At 32.4% G+C, this 18903-nt stretch overlaps 1 long non-coding RNA gene across 1 annotated transcript; it reads left to right on the top strand.

The window, feature by feature from the left end:
- The first annotated feature begins 1682 nt into the window (after positions 1-1682).
- LOC136028903 (uncharacterized) lies at positions 1683-17835 on the top strand. The gene is made up of 3 exons (XR_010617913.1): positions 1683-1900; positions 8506-8591; positions 17401-17835. It is a non-coding gene; the product is annotated as an uncharacterized LOC136028903 (long non-coding RNA).
- The last annotated feature ends 1068 nt before the right edge of the window (positions 17836-18903 follow it).

Genomic DNA, 18903 nt, shown 5'->3' with positions numbered 1-18903 from the left:
TAAAGGGGGGGTTACTTGGAAAGATCTTTCCATGGAGGAATTTATAATGGGACAGAGAATTTCCATGAGGAGGGCGCAGGATTTTCTAAGCTTAAAAAGAACAATGAGAAAATGAGATTTTTACAAGTAGAGGATTTATCTTTGCAGTTTAGAATGAATCAAAATCTTAGGGCAAAGAAGTAGTGAGTGACTGTAATTTTCCTCGTATATAAAACTGTTTCTGTTCCTTATAACATTTCTTTTTAGCATCCATAAGGAATAGGAATAGAATAGCAAAAAGGAATAGAAAATGTACATTACCAGTATTAAAGTGATATTCTTAGAAATTACGCTTTAGTGTTTGAACTGGGAAGGATTACATCTGAAAAAAATGACTTATCCTATTTTAGCTGGTAAGGTGTGTTTTGCGGAAGTTTTTAGTCATATATCATGTAAAAGAAAAAGAGAGGACTTGGACTACCGTAAAACAGACACCCTATGCTATTGAGTGGCAAATGGAAACGAAAAATTAAAATTGTAATAATAAAACATAGATAATAAAAATATAATAAATAATAAAGTATTTTCATAGAAAATATTATATTTTTTCCTGTACCTGTATTGGTAACAAGTAGCAGATTCTGTTGTCATAATTGTCAAGTCAGCCCTCAAAGTGGTGTGTGCTTGTGAAGTGGATTGCTGCCCACAAATTAAAAGTATAGGAATGTCCCTTAATACAACACAATTTGGGTTTTTATTACTCTAGTGTCTTTGTTCCTCAGCAAAATTTTGAGAAGATATCACTACAAGAGTAACAACAGTTCAATAATTCATGGTTCAAAGAATACAGGAGAGAATAGAGAGACACAAAAGAGATTAGAACCGGTGGGTTAACATAACTTGAACTCCAGCATGACATAGAAGATTGCAAAATGTTTCCCGGTTGACTGAACCCAAGTAAACTGAAACACCGTGCAAATGAATCCCCTCGTTCTGTTCTTCAGCATTCTAAAAAAATTTGACCATATCATTGGGTAAATCACAAGTTATATTCTTTAAAAGTTCAACACTATTGGAATTGCTTATTTTTTATTATTATGATGTAAATGCCTGTTAAAATCTTTGAAAAAAGCTCTATTTTGTTGTCACTCATAAAAAACTTTAATTCAATTCAAGTTTTACTTGTTTTAAGATATTTTTTTCATTTAAATTAATACATATCGTATGTTTGTTTGTCATGATTGTTTGTTTAATTTCTGTCAGTTTTGGGTTCATTTATTATTCAATATTAGCTTCTGGTCATTTGGAGTTTGAACTATTATTATATTTTAGTTCTGATGATCTTGATTTTGATATGGCCTTTACTTTTGTTTGAAAGAATTCTCTTTCGGGATGTTAATTTCTATTAATTTTGGAAACATTCCCAAGCACACTTATAGAGAAGATTGATTTCCCAGACGTTTTCAAAGCCAAAAAATATTCCCATGGGAAAGGTTTCACGACAGGTTTACAGGACAAAATAAATTATTGGACATACAAAACTCAAGGTTCAAGATGAAGCAATAAGTCAACCAAAAATAGAAAGAAACCTCATTAGGAAAGGCCATTCAGATGCTACAATTCTTTTAAAATTGCTTCTAGATTTATCAGGCTTCCAGAAGAAAAATTCCAAACTTATCAAGCTTCTTCTGGAAGCCTGATAAGTCTAGAAGCAATTTTAAAAGAATTGTAGCATCTGAATGGCCTTTCGGATTATATTACGGTTATTAAAACTAAATTTCTTATCAGGCTTCTTCTGTATAAAACAGATTTTTGAATTATATTTGTGATTTTTCTTTTCTACATTTTGTACGAAAATAAAAGACAAATATGCCGCAAATATTGAGATTAATTACTGTCCTTATGTTGGGAATTTTCTTAGGTATGTTCAGTTTTTATAGCATTTGCCAGGGCTTACATTTATTAATGATAACTTTGAACGAAATAAGACATTTCTATTTGGCTGGTTGTTGAGGTATACTGCTTTGTCCTAGGTGATTGGATAAATGAATAAGGTCAAGACCTTGTTCATGTTGTTGTTCATCTCAATTGCTAAAGTAGGCCTATTTCATTTTAATTTTATTCTAAAAAAAACACATAACACCAATAATAATAACAATCCTAGAAGGGAACTTGTTAAGGACCAAAACAACAACAAAAAATTGAAAAAGAAGAAGAGAGAAAAAAAGAAAAGAGAAAACATGGGTAATTAAAGCAAATTGAACAAACATTTAGAAAAATATAATATCAAAATTTTAGTACATTGTTATATAGCGTCCGAAAATTTGTGGATAGCTCGACACTAGAGGTTATTAAATTTCATGGAAGTATAGATTTATAAATTAAGGATAGCTGGGCGGAACTAGAGATACACTTGGGGACAATGAAGGAACGGTTGGATGAACGGAGACAGTGGCCTTCAGACTTATTACTATTAAAATAAGATAATAAGTGGGGAGGAAGATTTTTATGGTTAGCAGAGTATGCAAGGGAGAGATTTAATTTTTTGATCATTTGTTCTAAAGGGATAATACCAAAATCGGAGTACGAGTTCTTGGTGGGATATAGTCGTGGCAACCGAAAAACTGCTTTGACGGTACGGTTTTGAGCAGATTTTAATTTATTGGTAACTGAAGGATAAGTATTGCCCCAAACAGATCCGCAGTACGATAAATGTGGGTATATAAAAGAATAATAAAGGGTGACAAGGATATCGGGAGGAAGAAAATAATTCACACGATTAATCATACTTACCTGTCGCAAAATTATGGCTCTGATATAGGACAAATGTGTTGCAAATGATAGGCAGGAGTCTATGTGGACACCAAGAAACTTGGCAACTTCGACCTGCGGGATCGGTATAATATTTTAGGCCAAGTGCTGGCTGAGCTTTATTTTTTTGTAAGGGGTTCGAAATAATACAACCTGACTTTTCTTGCTGTTAATGGTCATGCAGTTAAAAAGACACCACTCCTGTATTCTATTCAGAAGGGTTTGAGTAGAAGCGTTTCGATTGAAATGCAGGGTAATTGATTTTTTTCTTCTTCTTTCTTTCTTTTTTCTTTTCCTTTTCTTTTCTTTTTATTTTTTCTTCTTTTTCGTATTGTTTTATTTGTATGTGTATTGGGGTTGTAAGCCCAAACAAGCTTTGCTTCGGGCCATTTTCTTGTTTTGTTTTGTTATTTATATTAATAAACCCATCTTTCTCTCTCTCTTCATCTGTAAAAATACTATGAAGAGATGATCTTTGAGCTAAAGGGAAAGAAGGTGGAGTAAACATTTGCCGATTTTGAGGGCGGCCTTTGCGAGCATACCTTAATGCAGTCAGTTCATAAGCTCTAATATGAATAGGTAACACACCAGAAATGGCTGTTATTACTTCTGACTGTGCACTTCGAAACGATTTGGAGATTGTCAACATCGAAATTCTTTGAGCTGATTTTATTTTTCTCAGAATATGTTTTTTCTTAAGAGCAGCGATCCAAACTGGAACAGCATATAAAATTGTACTTTCTACAACCGACTTGTACAGTTTCCTCGATGCAAAAGCTTTTAGGCCCCTGTTGTTTTTGCCGCACATAAAAGACGAGTTGAATATTGTTTAGCTGAATTAATTCTGCTAACAACATGGTCTGTCCACAATAATTTTCTATCCAAAATAACGCCCAAATATTTAACTTTTTCGTTCACTTCAATAATATCACCACCAAATTTCAGAGTAAGTTTTGGAACTTTATGCTTATTTGTAAACAAAACAGCTTCAGTTTTGTTTTTATCAAATTCAAGTTTATTTTTAGCAGCCCACTCCTCAAAATTTGTAAACACCTTTTGAGCTATTTCTTCCAGTTGACCAATGCTTTCTGAGCTTATTATCATACAAATATCATCTGCGTAAGCTTGTATAATACTAATTTTGTCAATTTTCTCATTCAAAAGGTCATTTATATTAATAAACCATAAGAAAAGGAGAGTAAAATTCCACCCTGAGGACATGATTTTTCCAGAGCCCTTGAAACTTCATTTTGGTATGTAACTACACGGTCATTAAAATAACTATGTACTAATTTTATCAAACTTCCCAGACATTCTTTTTCTATCAATTTTTTAATTATTCCTGGATGCCAAGTGTTATCAAAATCCCCTTTATTGTCGAAAAAAATACATAAAGTAAATTTCTTTTTTAAATTATTATTTTCAACAGCAGTGAAAACATTATCTACTGCATCAACTGTACTTTTCCCCTTACTAAATCCAAACTACAAAGTAGAAATCCAATTCTTTTCAGAACTTAAATTATTCAGTTTATTCATTATTACTTTTTCAAAAACTTTACCTAAATTTGAAAGTAAACTAATAGGGCGACAAGAACGGGGACTCCCATCATTTTCTTTCCTTTTTTCAAAATAATTATCACATTAGCTTTTTTCCATTCCTTAGGAAAATAACACAAATTTAAACATGCATTTATGATTTTTAGAAAAGACGGTGTTATCACATTAATATTTTTTTTCAAAACAAGATTTAAGATTCCATCTTGACTGGAACTTTCATTGGTTTCAAAGAATCAATAGCATCTTTTAAAACATCAGCATTAATTTCATCTATTCGAAAAGTAACATTTTGAACAAAATTTTGAACTCGTTGTCTCACATCAGAATGGAACATATTATCAACATATTATCATTAACACTATTATCTTTTTGGAACCACTGCGCCAAAAGTTCATCACCTGCTTCGTTCAGTGATGAAGTTCTGCTACCATCATCTTTTAACACATGCACAGGCTGAATACATCCGCCATCTGACCAACATATTTTGTGAATAGTTTGCAATGGATCAAAGCTAGCTCTTTCTTCACAAAACTTTTTCCAATCTTCTCTCTTAGCTCTTACAATTTCATATTTATAATCTTTAAGGGAATTTTTTATATTTACTTCACTTTCTAAATCATATAAGATTTTATAAATTCTCAAATTCCTTCTATTAATGTGCCTAAATCTTGTCAATCCCGGATTCCACCACCTAGCATACTTTTTTGATCTTTTACTACCAAAAACTGGGGTCAAATCAGCAGTGGCATCACAAAACAGCTTTCTAAAACTTTCAACAGCCACATCTATCTCTTGTACAGACGACACAGGAAGCGAATATACATCATCTATTCTACTAAGTAAAACTGAACTAAATATTCCCCAATCTGTTTTACTATAATCATACTTTTGAGGGAAGTTTCTACACCTTGCACAGCAGCTAACACTATTACATAAGAAATATAAAAATGATCAGACAATGACGGGGAATTCGAAAGAATCGTCCATTCATTAGCAAACTGAACTAGATAAGAACCTACAGTTGTGACATCAGGGCTACAAAAGCCGACGTAATACGTCGGCACATAGGGGTCATTTATAACAACTAAATTCTTATTAGCAAAATAATCTTCTAATTCTTTTCCTCTTCGATCTCTATTGCAACTTGTCATCCAAATCGGGCTTTTAGCATTAAAGTCACCACCAACAACATGATTACTATGATTGCTTAACCCATCAATCACAGCTAATACATCAGATACTGACTGAATTGATGGAGGACAATATAATGACGAAACAACAACTTTATGACATGGCAAATAAATAGACACAGTTACACATTTATTAGACGAATCATCATAATTAATATCTGCACGATAATATTTTTTAATTAATACAGCTGCACTAAAAAACCTTCTATCGTAATCAATTTTTGAGAAACAGCCGTGTTCTCTTGGAATACACGAAAGCTTTCCAAACTTATTAACATAGGGTTCCTGCAGCAGAACACCAGCTGGCTTTCTTTCTGCAAGGGTTTTTTGTAACTGCACCATCGCATGGAAAGAATGCTGCAAGTTAATCTGGATGAAAGATAATGATTTATTCACATCATTTACACTGCCTGATTGCAACATTATTGACCCTCGACATACAGAATCCTGTCTTTCAGTTTTGCTACAATATTTTCTGCAGTTGGGCACTTTTTAATGTCGTACGACGCATGCAGGCTTCCAATGGCCTTGCTATGGTGACAAGCACGGCACGATAGGCGATCAGAAAATGATTTTGGGCAATCATCAAATGAATGGTTACCCATGCAAAAAGAGCAGCACTGCGTGCCTCTGTATTCAGTTTCTCGGTGGCCTTAAAGGCAGCAATTTGAACACTTTATTAGGAACACATAGTCTTCACAGCGCTTCAACAAGAAGCCAAGTTTCACCTGACCATTTAACAGGATGGACTTGCGGAGTTTTGGGCTAACTTCAAGTACGGCATTAGGACGGTTTCTATCTTTCCACAACACTGTGACAACTTTCAGTAGCTCACCATGATCAACCATGTCTTTTACATTATCGTTGCTTCGCAAGAACTCTGTGCGGAACGAATCGGCATCTTCAAACTCCGTGACGTCGTATACGATTATTCTCGGCATCTTTTTCTTCACTTCCACAGCTTTATATTTTGTAACCTCTACTTTCTTGATAAATGCAGAAATTGCCTCTTCTGCATCGGAATCGGAATCCAGTTCAAATATAATTTTTCCATTCTTCGCAGGTACTGTCTTTTTCACAGCAAAATATTTACTGTCTTTTCGATAGCCTGGTAAAAACTTTTTGTCAGCTTTTGTAAATCATTTCGGCCCAGACGTTTATCACTATTTTTGTCATATTCTACGGGTTCAAGAATGACCGAATAAACGTTTTGGCCACGTACGGCAGATGCAAACGAATGGGTTGAGGTCGCAGTCGGCTGTGCAACCCCAAGCATAGAAATGGGTGTTTTATTTAGGTCTCCAATACGTTCTTGCAGTTTCACAATTGTTTGCAGGTGGCGATTCTCTTTACGAAGTAGTTCTGAGTTCTCTTTTATAACATTCTGTTGTAGAACGAGGATCCGGTTGCAAATTTCTTTGACATTGTCCTTCCCGCTTGGGACTTTTTTTTACATTTCCGAAAACTTCTTTCAGCAGACTTAATAACATAGAGACACTTTTTGTTGTTCGACCAGACAAAGAATTTTGTCATCATTTTGATTAGCTGCATCAATTCCCGAAGCCATTACCACTGTCACTTGGGCGAAAGTGAGAGTCACACCCGGTTATCAGTAACCATGCTCATCTCTCGGATCTCCAATATTCACAAGATTTTTATTTTTAATTTGTACACAGATTAGTCTGAATAATGTGACAGATCTTTAGCTGTCCCGTTCTGCACTTCATTGTCTACAGTGTGATGTGATTTTTATGACTATTCACTGCTGAATAATCAAGATACGTATTTTCTCGCAAATCCCATCACAAAAGAGGTCTTCACACCTTGAAAGTTAAACTGTGACTACCATGAATCGGGATAACAATTGCTGATTTAAATACTTCTGGGAAGACTCTATTGGCCATAGACAGGTTTGCTATGTGCACAATGGGTTCACAAACATAGGAAGATACGGTCTTGAGAAGCTTAATACTTATGCCAAAGAAGTCAGGTGTACCACTATTAGAGAGAGATTCGATAACTTGAAGCACATCTTTGCGATCAGTTGGAGAGAAAACCATGGATCTGGGATTCTTGCTAGGGTGTACTGACCGGGAGAAGGAACAGGAGTTAGCATTTGGAATATTAGGGAAATAATTATTAAAAATATCCGGTTCTGAAATTGGGTCAATTAATCTGCCACTGATGTCTCTAAGGTTAATAGGTACAGATCTTGAATTCCTTTTTTTGAAAGAATTTCATTTATTGTAGACCAAATTATTTGCAAGTTCCCTTTGAAGTGAGTGATTTTTGAATAATAATAATTTTTCTTTGCTTCCCGGGTGAGTTTGGATATACGTTTTTGTATTTTTTATAATTAGTCAGGTCAATAACGCTACTGGTTTTGCAAGCTAACTTATATAGGTCATTTTTTCGGTATAAAGAGATTATCAGGCTATTGGACATTCAGGGGCGTAGTTTTTCGGTTTGATTTACGAACTGGAAAGGTTAAACTCATAAGATCACTCAATCCCTGTGTACAACTATTTTTGGCTGAATTAACATCCTGACAATCCAAAATCTTGGACCAGTCGAAGGATTTCAAACAATCCGTGAACCGGTTTATATTCACAGTATTATATATTCTATTAGACGTGGGGCTATTAGTTCTACGGGGTTGAGTAGCTGATAGGGAGGATCAACTCTAGTAGGAAAAAGGATTGTGGGAAGAAGACCGCTTGAGGTAAATGTTTCAAAAAAGGTATCACAATCATTATTATTGCTAAAATTTAGTAAATTACAATTGAAGTCCCCAAAAAATATTGCCTTCTTTTGTGGTATATTAATAAAACTAGAAAAATCATCAAACAGATTACAAAATAAAGGGGTCAGAAATAAGGGGGGCTTATAAAAAAATAAAAAAAAAAGAATTCTCGTCAACACTTATGTCTACGATTATTGAATTTTAATGCATCTATTATTTATAGGTTGCGAGAATAAGGATTCACAGTCTAATAGCCTGGTGAATATCAGACTTGACAGGATGTAAAAAGAAATGCCGCCAGAGGACTTGGTAAATTTTATTTCAATATGAATAGATTGAAAGCCAGGGGGAAAAATTCATTTTCCCCCCTGGTTTCCCCCCAAAAAAAATTAGCCCACTTATCCCGTATGCTTCTGATGTTAAAGCAAATTACATTAAATTTAGTCTCTTCCATTAGCTTAGGTTTCACATTTTTCACAAAATCAAAAGTGTCGAGATATTTACAGTTAATTTGGTTTAAAGGGCTATCGGGGCTAGCTAAGGTGTTGGTGGGCAAATTATTTTGGTTATCTTAATAGTTAAAAACAACATTATTGCACAGTGATAAATTCGTGAGAAACGTGTTTTCTTCTTTTTCTTTTTCTAACCAAATAATTACCTTCAATATATTATAAGACGCATTTAGAGACAATCATGGACATCATATACTAAAATATGCAACTTACTTCATTTAACTAACAATATTCACTCATTTTTTGATGACTCAATAGATGCTGAGTTAAACAAAGGTTAATTTGCATGAGGGTTTTTGTTAAATGGAATTGAGGTAAAAAGAGGGCTGAATTGTACGGGGGCTGAACAGAACGAAGGTTCAGTTAAAAAGGTTGACAGTTACAGAGCTCAGTTGAACGCAAGTTCAGTTACCTGAACACAGCTCATTATTCATTATCAAAAGTTATTGCATATTGGTTTTGTGACTATAAAATTTATTCTACTTCACATTTATTGATACATCACTTCCTCTGTGACAGTAAGGTTTGCTATCAAAGTACGTAGCATCCCAGGGAACTCCCAAAACTACCATGTAATTAAGCCAAATTTGCTTTAAACTTTTTTTTTTTTTTTTTTTTTGTCAGGTATGTTAGATTAATTTTTGGGGCCACTCTTTCCTTATGTTTAAAAAGAAAATTTCACTCTCTGCAATTGAAAAAAATCAAATACACAATTTCTAATAATGTGAGTTTTACTAAAACTAAATTTTTCATATTCTGGCACAAAAGGAAGAAGTTAAATGTTTTTTTTAGGGTGTCAGCAGGTTTCGGCTTCTACTTTTGAACAGTGTTTCGCAGCAAGAATATATTCCCTTAAGATCTAAATGATTTATTAATTCAGGTTGAAATGCAGTATAAGTATTTAAAAGCCCTTATTAAATACTCAGAGGTGATAAAAACGTAAATGTATATAGTCAATTCCTCATCTACTTCTTTACTTTTGTATTAACAAATTTACTTTTACAAAAATATTTACTTTTGTGCTAACAAATGATAACAAGATGCATTTTATTCCAATCTTGTTATTAAAATTCAGCATAAAATACTTACATATATAACTAACAGTAATCATTATTAAAATATAAGTTATTTAGTTCTGTTATTGTCATTTTGTCTCTGATTTATTTTGTCTTTTATCTATCTTTTTTTTTTTTTTTTTTTTTTTTTTTTTTTTTTTTTTTTTTTTTTTTTTTTTTTTTTTTTTTTTTTTAGTGTCGGCGAAGCCAATCCAACAAACCCAGTGTGCGGACCTTACATTAATTATCAGATGAACAAATGAATGGCACAGGTAATTTCATTTTGGCTTATAAAACTATACGATAAAGAGGTTCTATTGTTATAATTGTTAGCAGTATAGGTGTATATGCATACTAGATCCGCCTTTGGGGGCTGGTAGAGCCAAGTAGAATTGCTAGCATCTCTAAACATTATAATCCCTTTTTAAGACCTTTTTCAAAATTACTTTTCTTCGAGACACTTTTAAGGCCGTGATTAAGTGAACTTGAAAACATCGAGCTTCAGAATTGAAGTAAGGTTAGCCTTCTGTCTTTTAATTCTCTAGAGACCGTTGGTTGTCAAAACTTCAAATAGTACCAATTATCAAGTCTTGTCAAAGGTTTTGATTGACAGCTTCCTTTGGTGAGATGTTTCAGCCGAGAAATAGTAATATATTTGGCTGGGTAAAAATAAGATTTTATTATTTAAAGTAAAATAAAAATTTTAAGATTTAAATTTTTTTTTTATTTAAAATTTTTTTTAATTTTTTACTTAAAATTTAAGTAAAAATAAATTTTATTAGTTAAAGATATACGCAACTTACAAATTAGCTTACGTAAAGAAACTTCTGTATTCTCATATTTTTATTGCATATATGAGGGGTTTCACCCCCTCGTCAGTACCTCACTCTTCACGCTAAAGCTTAAAATTTGTCAAAATTTCTTAAGAATGACCCCTGAATAACAAAAGCCGTAGAATAAATAGTTGGAATTTCTAAAAATACTTTAACGTAAAGAGCGAGGTATTAGGAGGTGAGCCCCTCATATGCGTAATAATTTCTGTTCCTTTTAACAGAAATTATTATGGAATATTTACAGGAATTAATATTTACAAGAAAATAATAACAGGAATATTCTGTTCCTTTCAGTTGAAAAACTTTGCCATATTTATTTTTTCATTGTTTTTTTTTAATAATGCTAGAAAATCCTGCGCTCCCTTCATGGAAATTTTCTTCCCCCATGACAAATTCCTCCGTGAAAAGTTCCCCCAACATATCCCACTCTTCTCAACCCCTGCCCCAAACCAAATGAAAACGCCCCAGAAAACGTCTGTACACTTCCCAATAACCATTACTATATGTAAGCACTGGTCAGTGTTAGTAACTTGTAGCCCCTCCCATGGGGACTGTGGGGGAGTATGTCATCTCAGAATTTAAATCCGGTGACTTTTGGAAAATAATTAGCGTGCGACGGGGGCCTAGGCACCCTCCGATTTTCTTGGTCACTTAAAAAGGGCACTAGAACTTTTCATTTCCGTTAGAATGAACCCTATCGCAACATTCTAGGACCACTGGGTCGATACGATCACCCCTGAAAAAAAAAACAAATAAACACGCATCCGTGATCTGCCTTCTGACAAAAAATAAAAAATTCCACATTTTTAAACAGTTCGTAGTAACGAACTGTAGTAAGGAGCGACTAGGCTCAATAGTAACCAAAACTCTAAAAAAATGGAATTTTCATACCGATAGTTATATCAAAAGAATGGCATTTTAATGCTGATTTAAATATATAAGTTTCATCAAGAATAGTCTTACCCATCAAAAATTACGAGCCTGAAAATATTTGCCTCATTTTAGAAAATAGGGGGAAACACCCCTTAAAAGTCATACGATCTAAACGAAAATCACACCATCAGATTCAGCGTATCAGAGAACCTTGTCGTAGAAGTTTCAAGCCCCAATCTATAAAAATGTGGAATTTCGCATTTTGTGCCAGAAGACAAATCACAGATGCGTGTTTATTTGTTTTTTTTTTCCAGGGGTGATGGGAAATTAGAGGGCACCTAGGCCCCCTCCCACGGTCATTCTTACCCAAAGTTACCGGATCAAAATTCTGAGATAGCCATTTTATTCACCATAGTCGAAAAACCCAATAACTATGTATTTGGGGACGACCTACTCCCCCGCAGTCCCCGTTGGAGGGGCTGCAAGTTACAATCTTTGACCTGTGTGTACATATAGTAATGGTTACTAAGAAGTGTACAGACGTTTTCAGGGGGATTTTTTTGGTTTGGGGGATTTTTTTACATATAGTAATGGTTATTGGGAAGTGTACAGGTGTTTTCAGGAGAATTTTTTGGTCGGGGAGAGGGGTCGAAAAGAGGGGGATATACTGGGGGAACTTTCCATCGAGGACTTGGTCATGGGGGAAGAAAATTTCCATGAAGGGAGCGCAGGATTTACTAACATTATTAAAAAAAAAACATTGAAAAAATATATATGAAAAAGTTTTTTTCAGCTGGAAGTAAAGAGCAGCATCAAAACTTAAAACGAACAGAAATTATTACCCATATGAGGGGCTCACCTCCTCCTAATACCTCGCTCTTTACGCTAAAGTATTTTTAGTAATGTCAACTATTTATTTTACGGCTTTTGTGATTCAGGGGTCATTCTTAATTAATTGGGCCAAAATTTAAGATTTAGTGTAAAGAGAGAGGTGCTGACGACGGGGTGAACCCTCTCATATGTGTAATAAAAATATGAGAATAAAAAATTCTTCACGTAAGCTAGTTTATAAGTTACGTATATCTTTTACTTATAAAACCATTCGTAATAAATTAAATTTCTAGTTGCCTTTTTTTATTAACCAAAAAATTGGAGGGCAACTAGGCTTCCTCCCCCGCTCTTTTTTCCCAAAATCATTCGATCAAAATTATGAGTAAGCCATTCAGCAAAAAAAAAAAAAAAATTCAAATTTTGTTTCAATTATTACTCTGCGGAGAGCCAAAATCAAAACATGTATTTATTCAAAAACATTCAGAAATTAAATAAAAAAACAAGTTTTTTCAACTGAAAGTAAGGAGCGACATTAAAACTTAAAACGGACACAAATTACTTCGTATATAAAAGGGGCTGCTTCCTCATCAACGCCCCGCTCTCTACGCTAAAGTTTTTTACTGTTTTAAAAAGAAGAGTTGGGAGAAAGAGTCAAACTTTAGCGTAAAGAGCGGGGCGTTGATGAAGAAGCAGCCCCTTTTATATACGAAGTAATTTCTGTTCGTTTTAAGTTTTAATGTCGCTCCTTACTTTCAGTTGAAAAAACTTGTTTTTTTATTTAATATATTTAAAATCAGCATTAAAATGCGATTCTTTTGATGTAGCTATTGGTACCAAAATTCCATTTTTTAGAGTTTCGGTTACTATTGAGCCGGGTCGCTCTTTACTACAGTTCGTTACTACGAACTGTTTGATAAAGTTGGAGGACAAGCAATATAAACAAAGGTATTTTATTTCAAATGACAATACAATTAAGTATGTAACTACAAAGAAGGATAGAATGTAAGGAAAATGAATTTTCCTGTTACCGGTATTAGACGATTAATCTTATAAGTACGGCTCTTGTATTGGAACCCCCTGTGGAACTTTGGGATCAAAGCATCAATGAAGAATCCTTTCAGCTTGGGAAAAATCTTTTCGGTCCAAAAGCCTGGATTGCGGTCTATCTTTTCAATGTAGAAGTCTTTCTGGGTAAAAATCATGAAAAAGCAAGTATATAGCTGAGCACATTCAAGCTGACTGATTGTACTTGGTAAAAGTAGTCGTGGCCTCGTTTGGGGTTGACCAGTCCATTCTTTCCAACTTCCATGCAATAGTCCGCCTTAGACTCTTTTCGGTTCTTTATCCACTAGCCTATCCCTAAATTTCTCGCAGTTTCGCAGTTCCATACCTCGCTTTGATTTAATTTTCCCCATGATTTCGGCTTTGTGTGCATAACTTTCCTGAAGGCTCCTGACTATTTCTCATTTCTATGTTTCTTCATTGCATTGAAATAATTTATGAAAATTTCACACTATTAACAAGCAGCTGATTATTCCAGCTTGTCATTCTCGTCTCTAGGGGTTATTATCGGCGATCTGAAACGATTCTTTATGGCAACCGACGTGTAAAAATTTCAGGTAGCTGAAAATATTCTAGGGGACTGTTAGAAAACAGGAAAATACATCAAAAAATGGTTCCAATCATCTTATAGGTTATTGTCTTCTGCACATGATAGTACCAATTTTGTTCCAAAAGCAATATCCTTCATAGAGTACACTTGTGAAAAATACCTAGACATTTTCTAAGATTTCTAAGCAATTAGAGGAAATAGAACAAAATCCTTTCAAACATTTTGTAGCATCTTCAAGAAGCTATGGCCTGATATTAAAAGCGGCATCTTCCGCCAATGAATACTTGAGTACTTTTTAAATATAAATTTTCAATTTAACATGGGATTTTCGAGTTCCATCAGTTCACTTAATCACCCCCTTAAGACGTTTTCTGAGATTTGTTCTTCAAGACTTTTCCCCGTTCGGACCAGCTGTTCATCTAGCAGTCGATCTTACCGACCTTTTTAATTTGAATATTCTGGCATATGTGTTTAAGTAGACAGGACTGGACATGGTGTACTATCGATGATAATGACGTAAATAAAAGAAAATGGAAATTTAAATCTCTTATTATTAGGCCAAGGACCACAAGTTTTTGCTAATTAAAACTCCTAATGTTTACATGATTACCAATGCCTATTGCATTATACTGAATCTTCTTACCAAATATTTGGTAAATATTACTTAGGATTAGGATTCAAACGAAAGTTCCAGTGATTCTTATGATGAACATATGAGCCAACTATCGTAAAAACGCATTAGCCAACTCACCTGACAAACTGATAATAAAAAAGTGTACTATGATACACATTCTAAATATGTTTCGAACTAGCGAAGTTCACTCCCTATAATTCAATAAGTGTAAAATTTTCAGAGAGGGAGTTGATGGTCCTCGATTTCCTCAACAACCATGGGCCAAATCAACCAACTTACGGAAGTCCAATGCCTTTCCCCAAACTTATTTTTACATCAAATAGTTCACGGTAACTAACAGTAAATAAGGAGCAGCCCGGCTCAATATTAACCGAAACCCTAAAACAATGAATTTTGATACCAATAAATACATAAAAAATTGAAATTGTTATGCTTATTTTAATTATCGAACTTAATCCTACCCATCAAAAGTTAAGCACCTGAGAAAATTCACCTCATTTTCAAAAAGAAGGAAACAATAGCCCCCAAAATTCATAGAATCTTAATGAAAGTCATATCATCAGATTCAGTGTATCAGAGAACCTATCTGCAAAAATGTGGAATTTGTATTTTTGCCATTAGAAAGATCACCGATGCATGTTTATTTGTTGTTTTTTCCCACGGGTGATCATAATGACCCAATGGTCCTAGAATTTCACAAAATGGCTCTTTAAAATGGAAATTAATAGTTCTAGTGCCTTTTTTCACTAATCAAAAAGTGGGGTGGGGGAAACTAGGCCCCCTGCGGTCAATGTTTTTTCCAAAGTTACTTGATCAGACTTTTGAATTAGTCGTTTTGTTAGAAATAGTCGAAACTTGTAATGAATTAAATAAAATAAAACAAGTTTTTTTAACTGAAAGTAAGGAGCAAAATTAAAACTTAAAATGAACAGAAAATATTACGTATATGATAGGGGTTTACTCCTTAATAGCTCGCTCTTACACTAAACATTCTTTTATAACTTTTAAAAGAGATTACTATTCTAATTGAACAGCCTTTGTGATTTAGCAGTTATTGTTAAACAACTGGAACAAAAATCAAACTTAGTCTATTATAAGGCTATTATTAGCTAAAAAAAAAGGTAAAATTAATATGCAAATTTTGCTTTAATTATTCATGTACAGTGAATTAAATTTAAAATACGCATTAATTCAAAGATATTCATAAGTTAAATAATTTTTTTTTTTTTACTGACAGTAAGGTACAACGTTAAAACCTAAAAGAAACAGAAATTATTCCGTATATGAAAAGGGTTGTCCACTCTCTGACAAAAAAAATTAAAATAAAATAAAAAATCTTGAGACATAGTTATCAATATGGATATATTCTCAAGCTAGTGATTAGTTTGAACATTTAAAGATCAGGATACAACTCACTCTAATAATGAATGACAATTGCTTCAGCTACTGTAATATTAGTGGCTTGAATTTTGTCATTAGAGTCTGGCTTAGGCTACTAATGCCAAGAAAGTCCTTTTTGGCCAACTGTCTTGGGCTAAAAGGAAAGCAGCTTGTTCTCGTCTGAGGTGGGTGGATGCCGTAAAGAAATTTTTAAAAGAAATGGGAACTTCTTGGGAGGGTGTAAAGAGGGACATTTTTAATAGATTGGGACGGAGGAGGAGTCTGTGTAGCTATTTTTGCCTCAGGCGGCTTGGTGCTACGGTGAGTTGTTAGTAGTAGTTATTTAGAAAAGCTTAAAAATCAATTGTATTTCTGGGAAAAGAAAACTGGGGAAAACGTCAAGTTCTGTGGGATCCCACGCCAGATGTAAGTCCCTGTTTCTTTTTTCCTTTTGTTTTCTTTTTTTCAATACATTTGTGCGTTGATATTTCATGAAACTGAATAATCAGTATGAATTGGAAAGAAATTTGACGTTGAAAATCAACGTCTTAACACCCTTCTCGGTGATCTTTGACTAGAAAAGAACTAAAACAAGCTATGATATATATATATATATATATATATATATATATATATATATATATATATATATATATATATATATATATATATATATATATATATATATATATATATATATATATATATATATATATATATATATATATATATATATATATATATATTATATATATATATATATATATATATATATATATATATATATATATATATTTATAAATTTATATATATATATATATATTTATATATATATATATATATATATATATATATATATATATATATATATATATATACATATATATGTATATATATATATATATATATATATATATATATATATATATATATATATATATATATATATATATATATATATATATATATATATATTTTATATATATATATACATATATATATATATATATATATGTATATATATATATATATATATATATATATATATATATATATATATATATATATATATACATATATATATATATATATATATATATATATGTATATATATATGTATATATATATACATATATATATATATGTATATATATATATATATATATATATATATATATATATATATATATATATATATATATATATATATATATATATATATATATATATATATATATATATATATATATATATATATATATATATATATATATATATATATATATATATATATTTGTATTATATTTTATAGTTTTGTTCTCTGTTTTATTTTCTTTTATTCTTTACATATCTTTTATCTCCAATCGATTGACGTCTTTTTTTTCTAGGTTGGTAATTAAAAAGCTGAGGAGTAAATAAACTTCTGTGAATGAAGTCTGGACCCTGTTGCCGTCTTTTTGTGTGATAGCCTTCATTTTCACAGAGAAAGGCGTTGCAACAGTGCAGGCTTCTTGTAATTGTAAAGTTAAAATAATAATCAAGGGTTCTCTACCGTAAGCTAATTTAATTCTCTGTAAAATTGTTGTTTATGTTCTTTTTCCTTTCTACATTTTAAAATAAATGGTACCCTTTGCATTTTTGAATCTATTATCTTTTTTGCTGATCCCTCACTAAACAAATTTACTGCTCATCCAAGCACTTCTGCTTCTTCTATGGCCTCTGCTTCTCTGCCAAACAACCACTTCCTGAGTCAACAAACAAGAATATTGACATTTTATTTTATCTTTATCTTAATAAAAATTTAAAAGCTCGTTTTAGTAAAACTTTTTATTTCGTTTTCTTAGAGCTTGTCATATACTCAGTACTTGCCATTCTTAGAGTCAGGTATTAAGTAAGGGACCCTGATGAAAAGACTGAATCAGTTGGAAAGGCGATCTCGCTCAAAATCTTAATCCTGTAATCTTTCGTTCTTTTTTTATAAGAATTAGAAGTAGCACATTTTTGCACTCATTAATTTATGCCATTAATTTATCAGCCCTTTGAATTGTGTAAAATTGAATATCATCTATTTGGGTGAGAGTCGATTTATATGATCTCTTTTAGAGAAAAAAAATTTTCTTTTAGGTTTTTGTAGATCGAAGCTTGAAACTTTTAAAGTAGTGCTCTCTGATATGTCAAAACTCGCAGAGTAATTTTCATTAAAATCTTTTATTTCTTGAAGCTTTCCCCCTTCCTTCTGAGGCTTAGAAAATTTTCTCCAGTTTCTAGCTTTTGATCAATTACACAAATGGACAAGGAGTGTCAGTTTAATATAAATTTATAACAAGTCTTATATATAATAATATATAATATACGTAACACTTAATAATTGTGAGTTATTAAAGTTAACAAAGTGAAAGCATTTCAAATGTATTTTGTTTGCAGTAAAGTGGAAATTATGTTCCGATCTTGAGAATGTTCCTAAGATATTGCTGACTCGGCCTTCTGACAACATGCATGCAAACGGTGTGTTGAAATTTTGTTCACTTTACCTTCTCAAAATTCCCTGCAAATTTCACCTTCATACATTTAGTTATACTTGTAATAGTAGCAACAATAGTAGTAGCACTAGTACTAATAGCTCTAATATTATTAACATATTTCCTTTTGGTTAGTTGAACAGCCGTCTTGTCAAGTCCTGTATGTTTCAATTCAATTAGCCGTTGCTATGACATTGCCGATATCTCCTTTTGATAACCTGTGTATTGATATACTTCATAAATTTTCATCTTACTACTCTTAGTCTTAGTTAAATCAAAAAACAAAAAAAAACGTTTTTAACTGAAAGTTATTAGCAACATTAAAACTCAAAACGGAAGCAAAATATTATGTATATTAGGATTGCCCCCTTC

The sequence above is a fragment of the Artemia franciscana genome, chromosome 7, assembly GCF_032884065.1.
Source record: "Artemia franciscana chromosome 7, ASM3288406v1, whole genome shotgun sequence".
Taxonomy (NCBI): Eukaryota; Metazoa; Arthropoda; class Branchiopoda; order Anostraca; family Artemiidae; genus Artemia; species Artemia franciscana.
The sequence above is the reverse complement of the archived record's forward strand: the minus strand, read 5'-3'. Positions and strand labels throughout refer to the sequence as shown.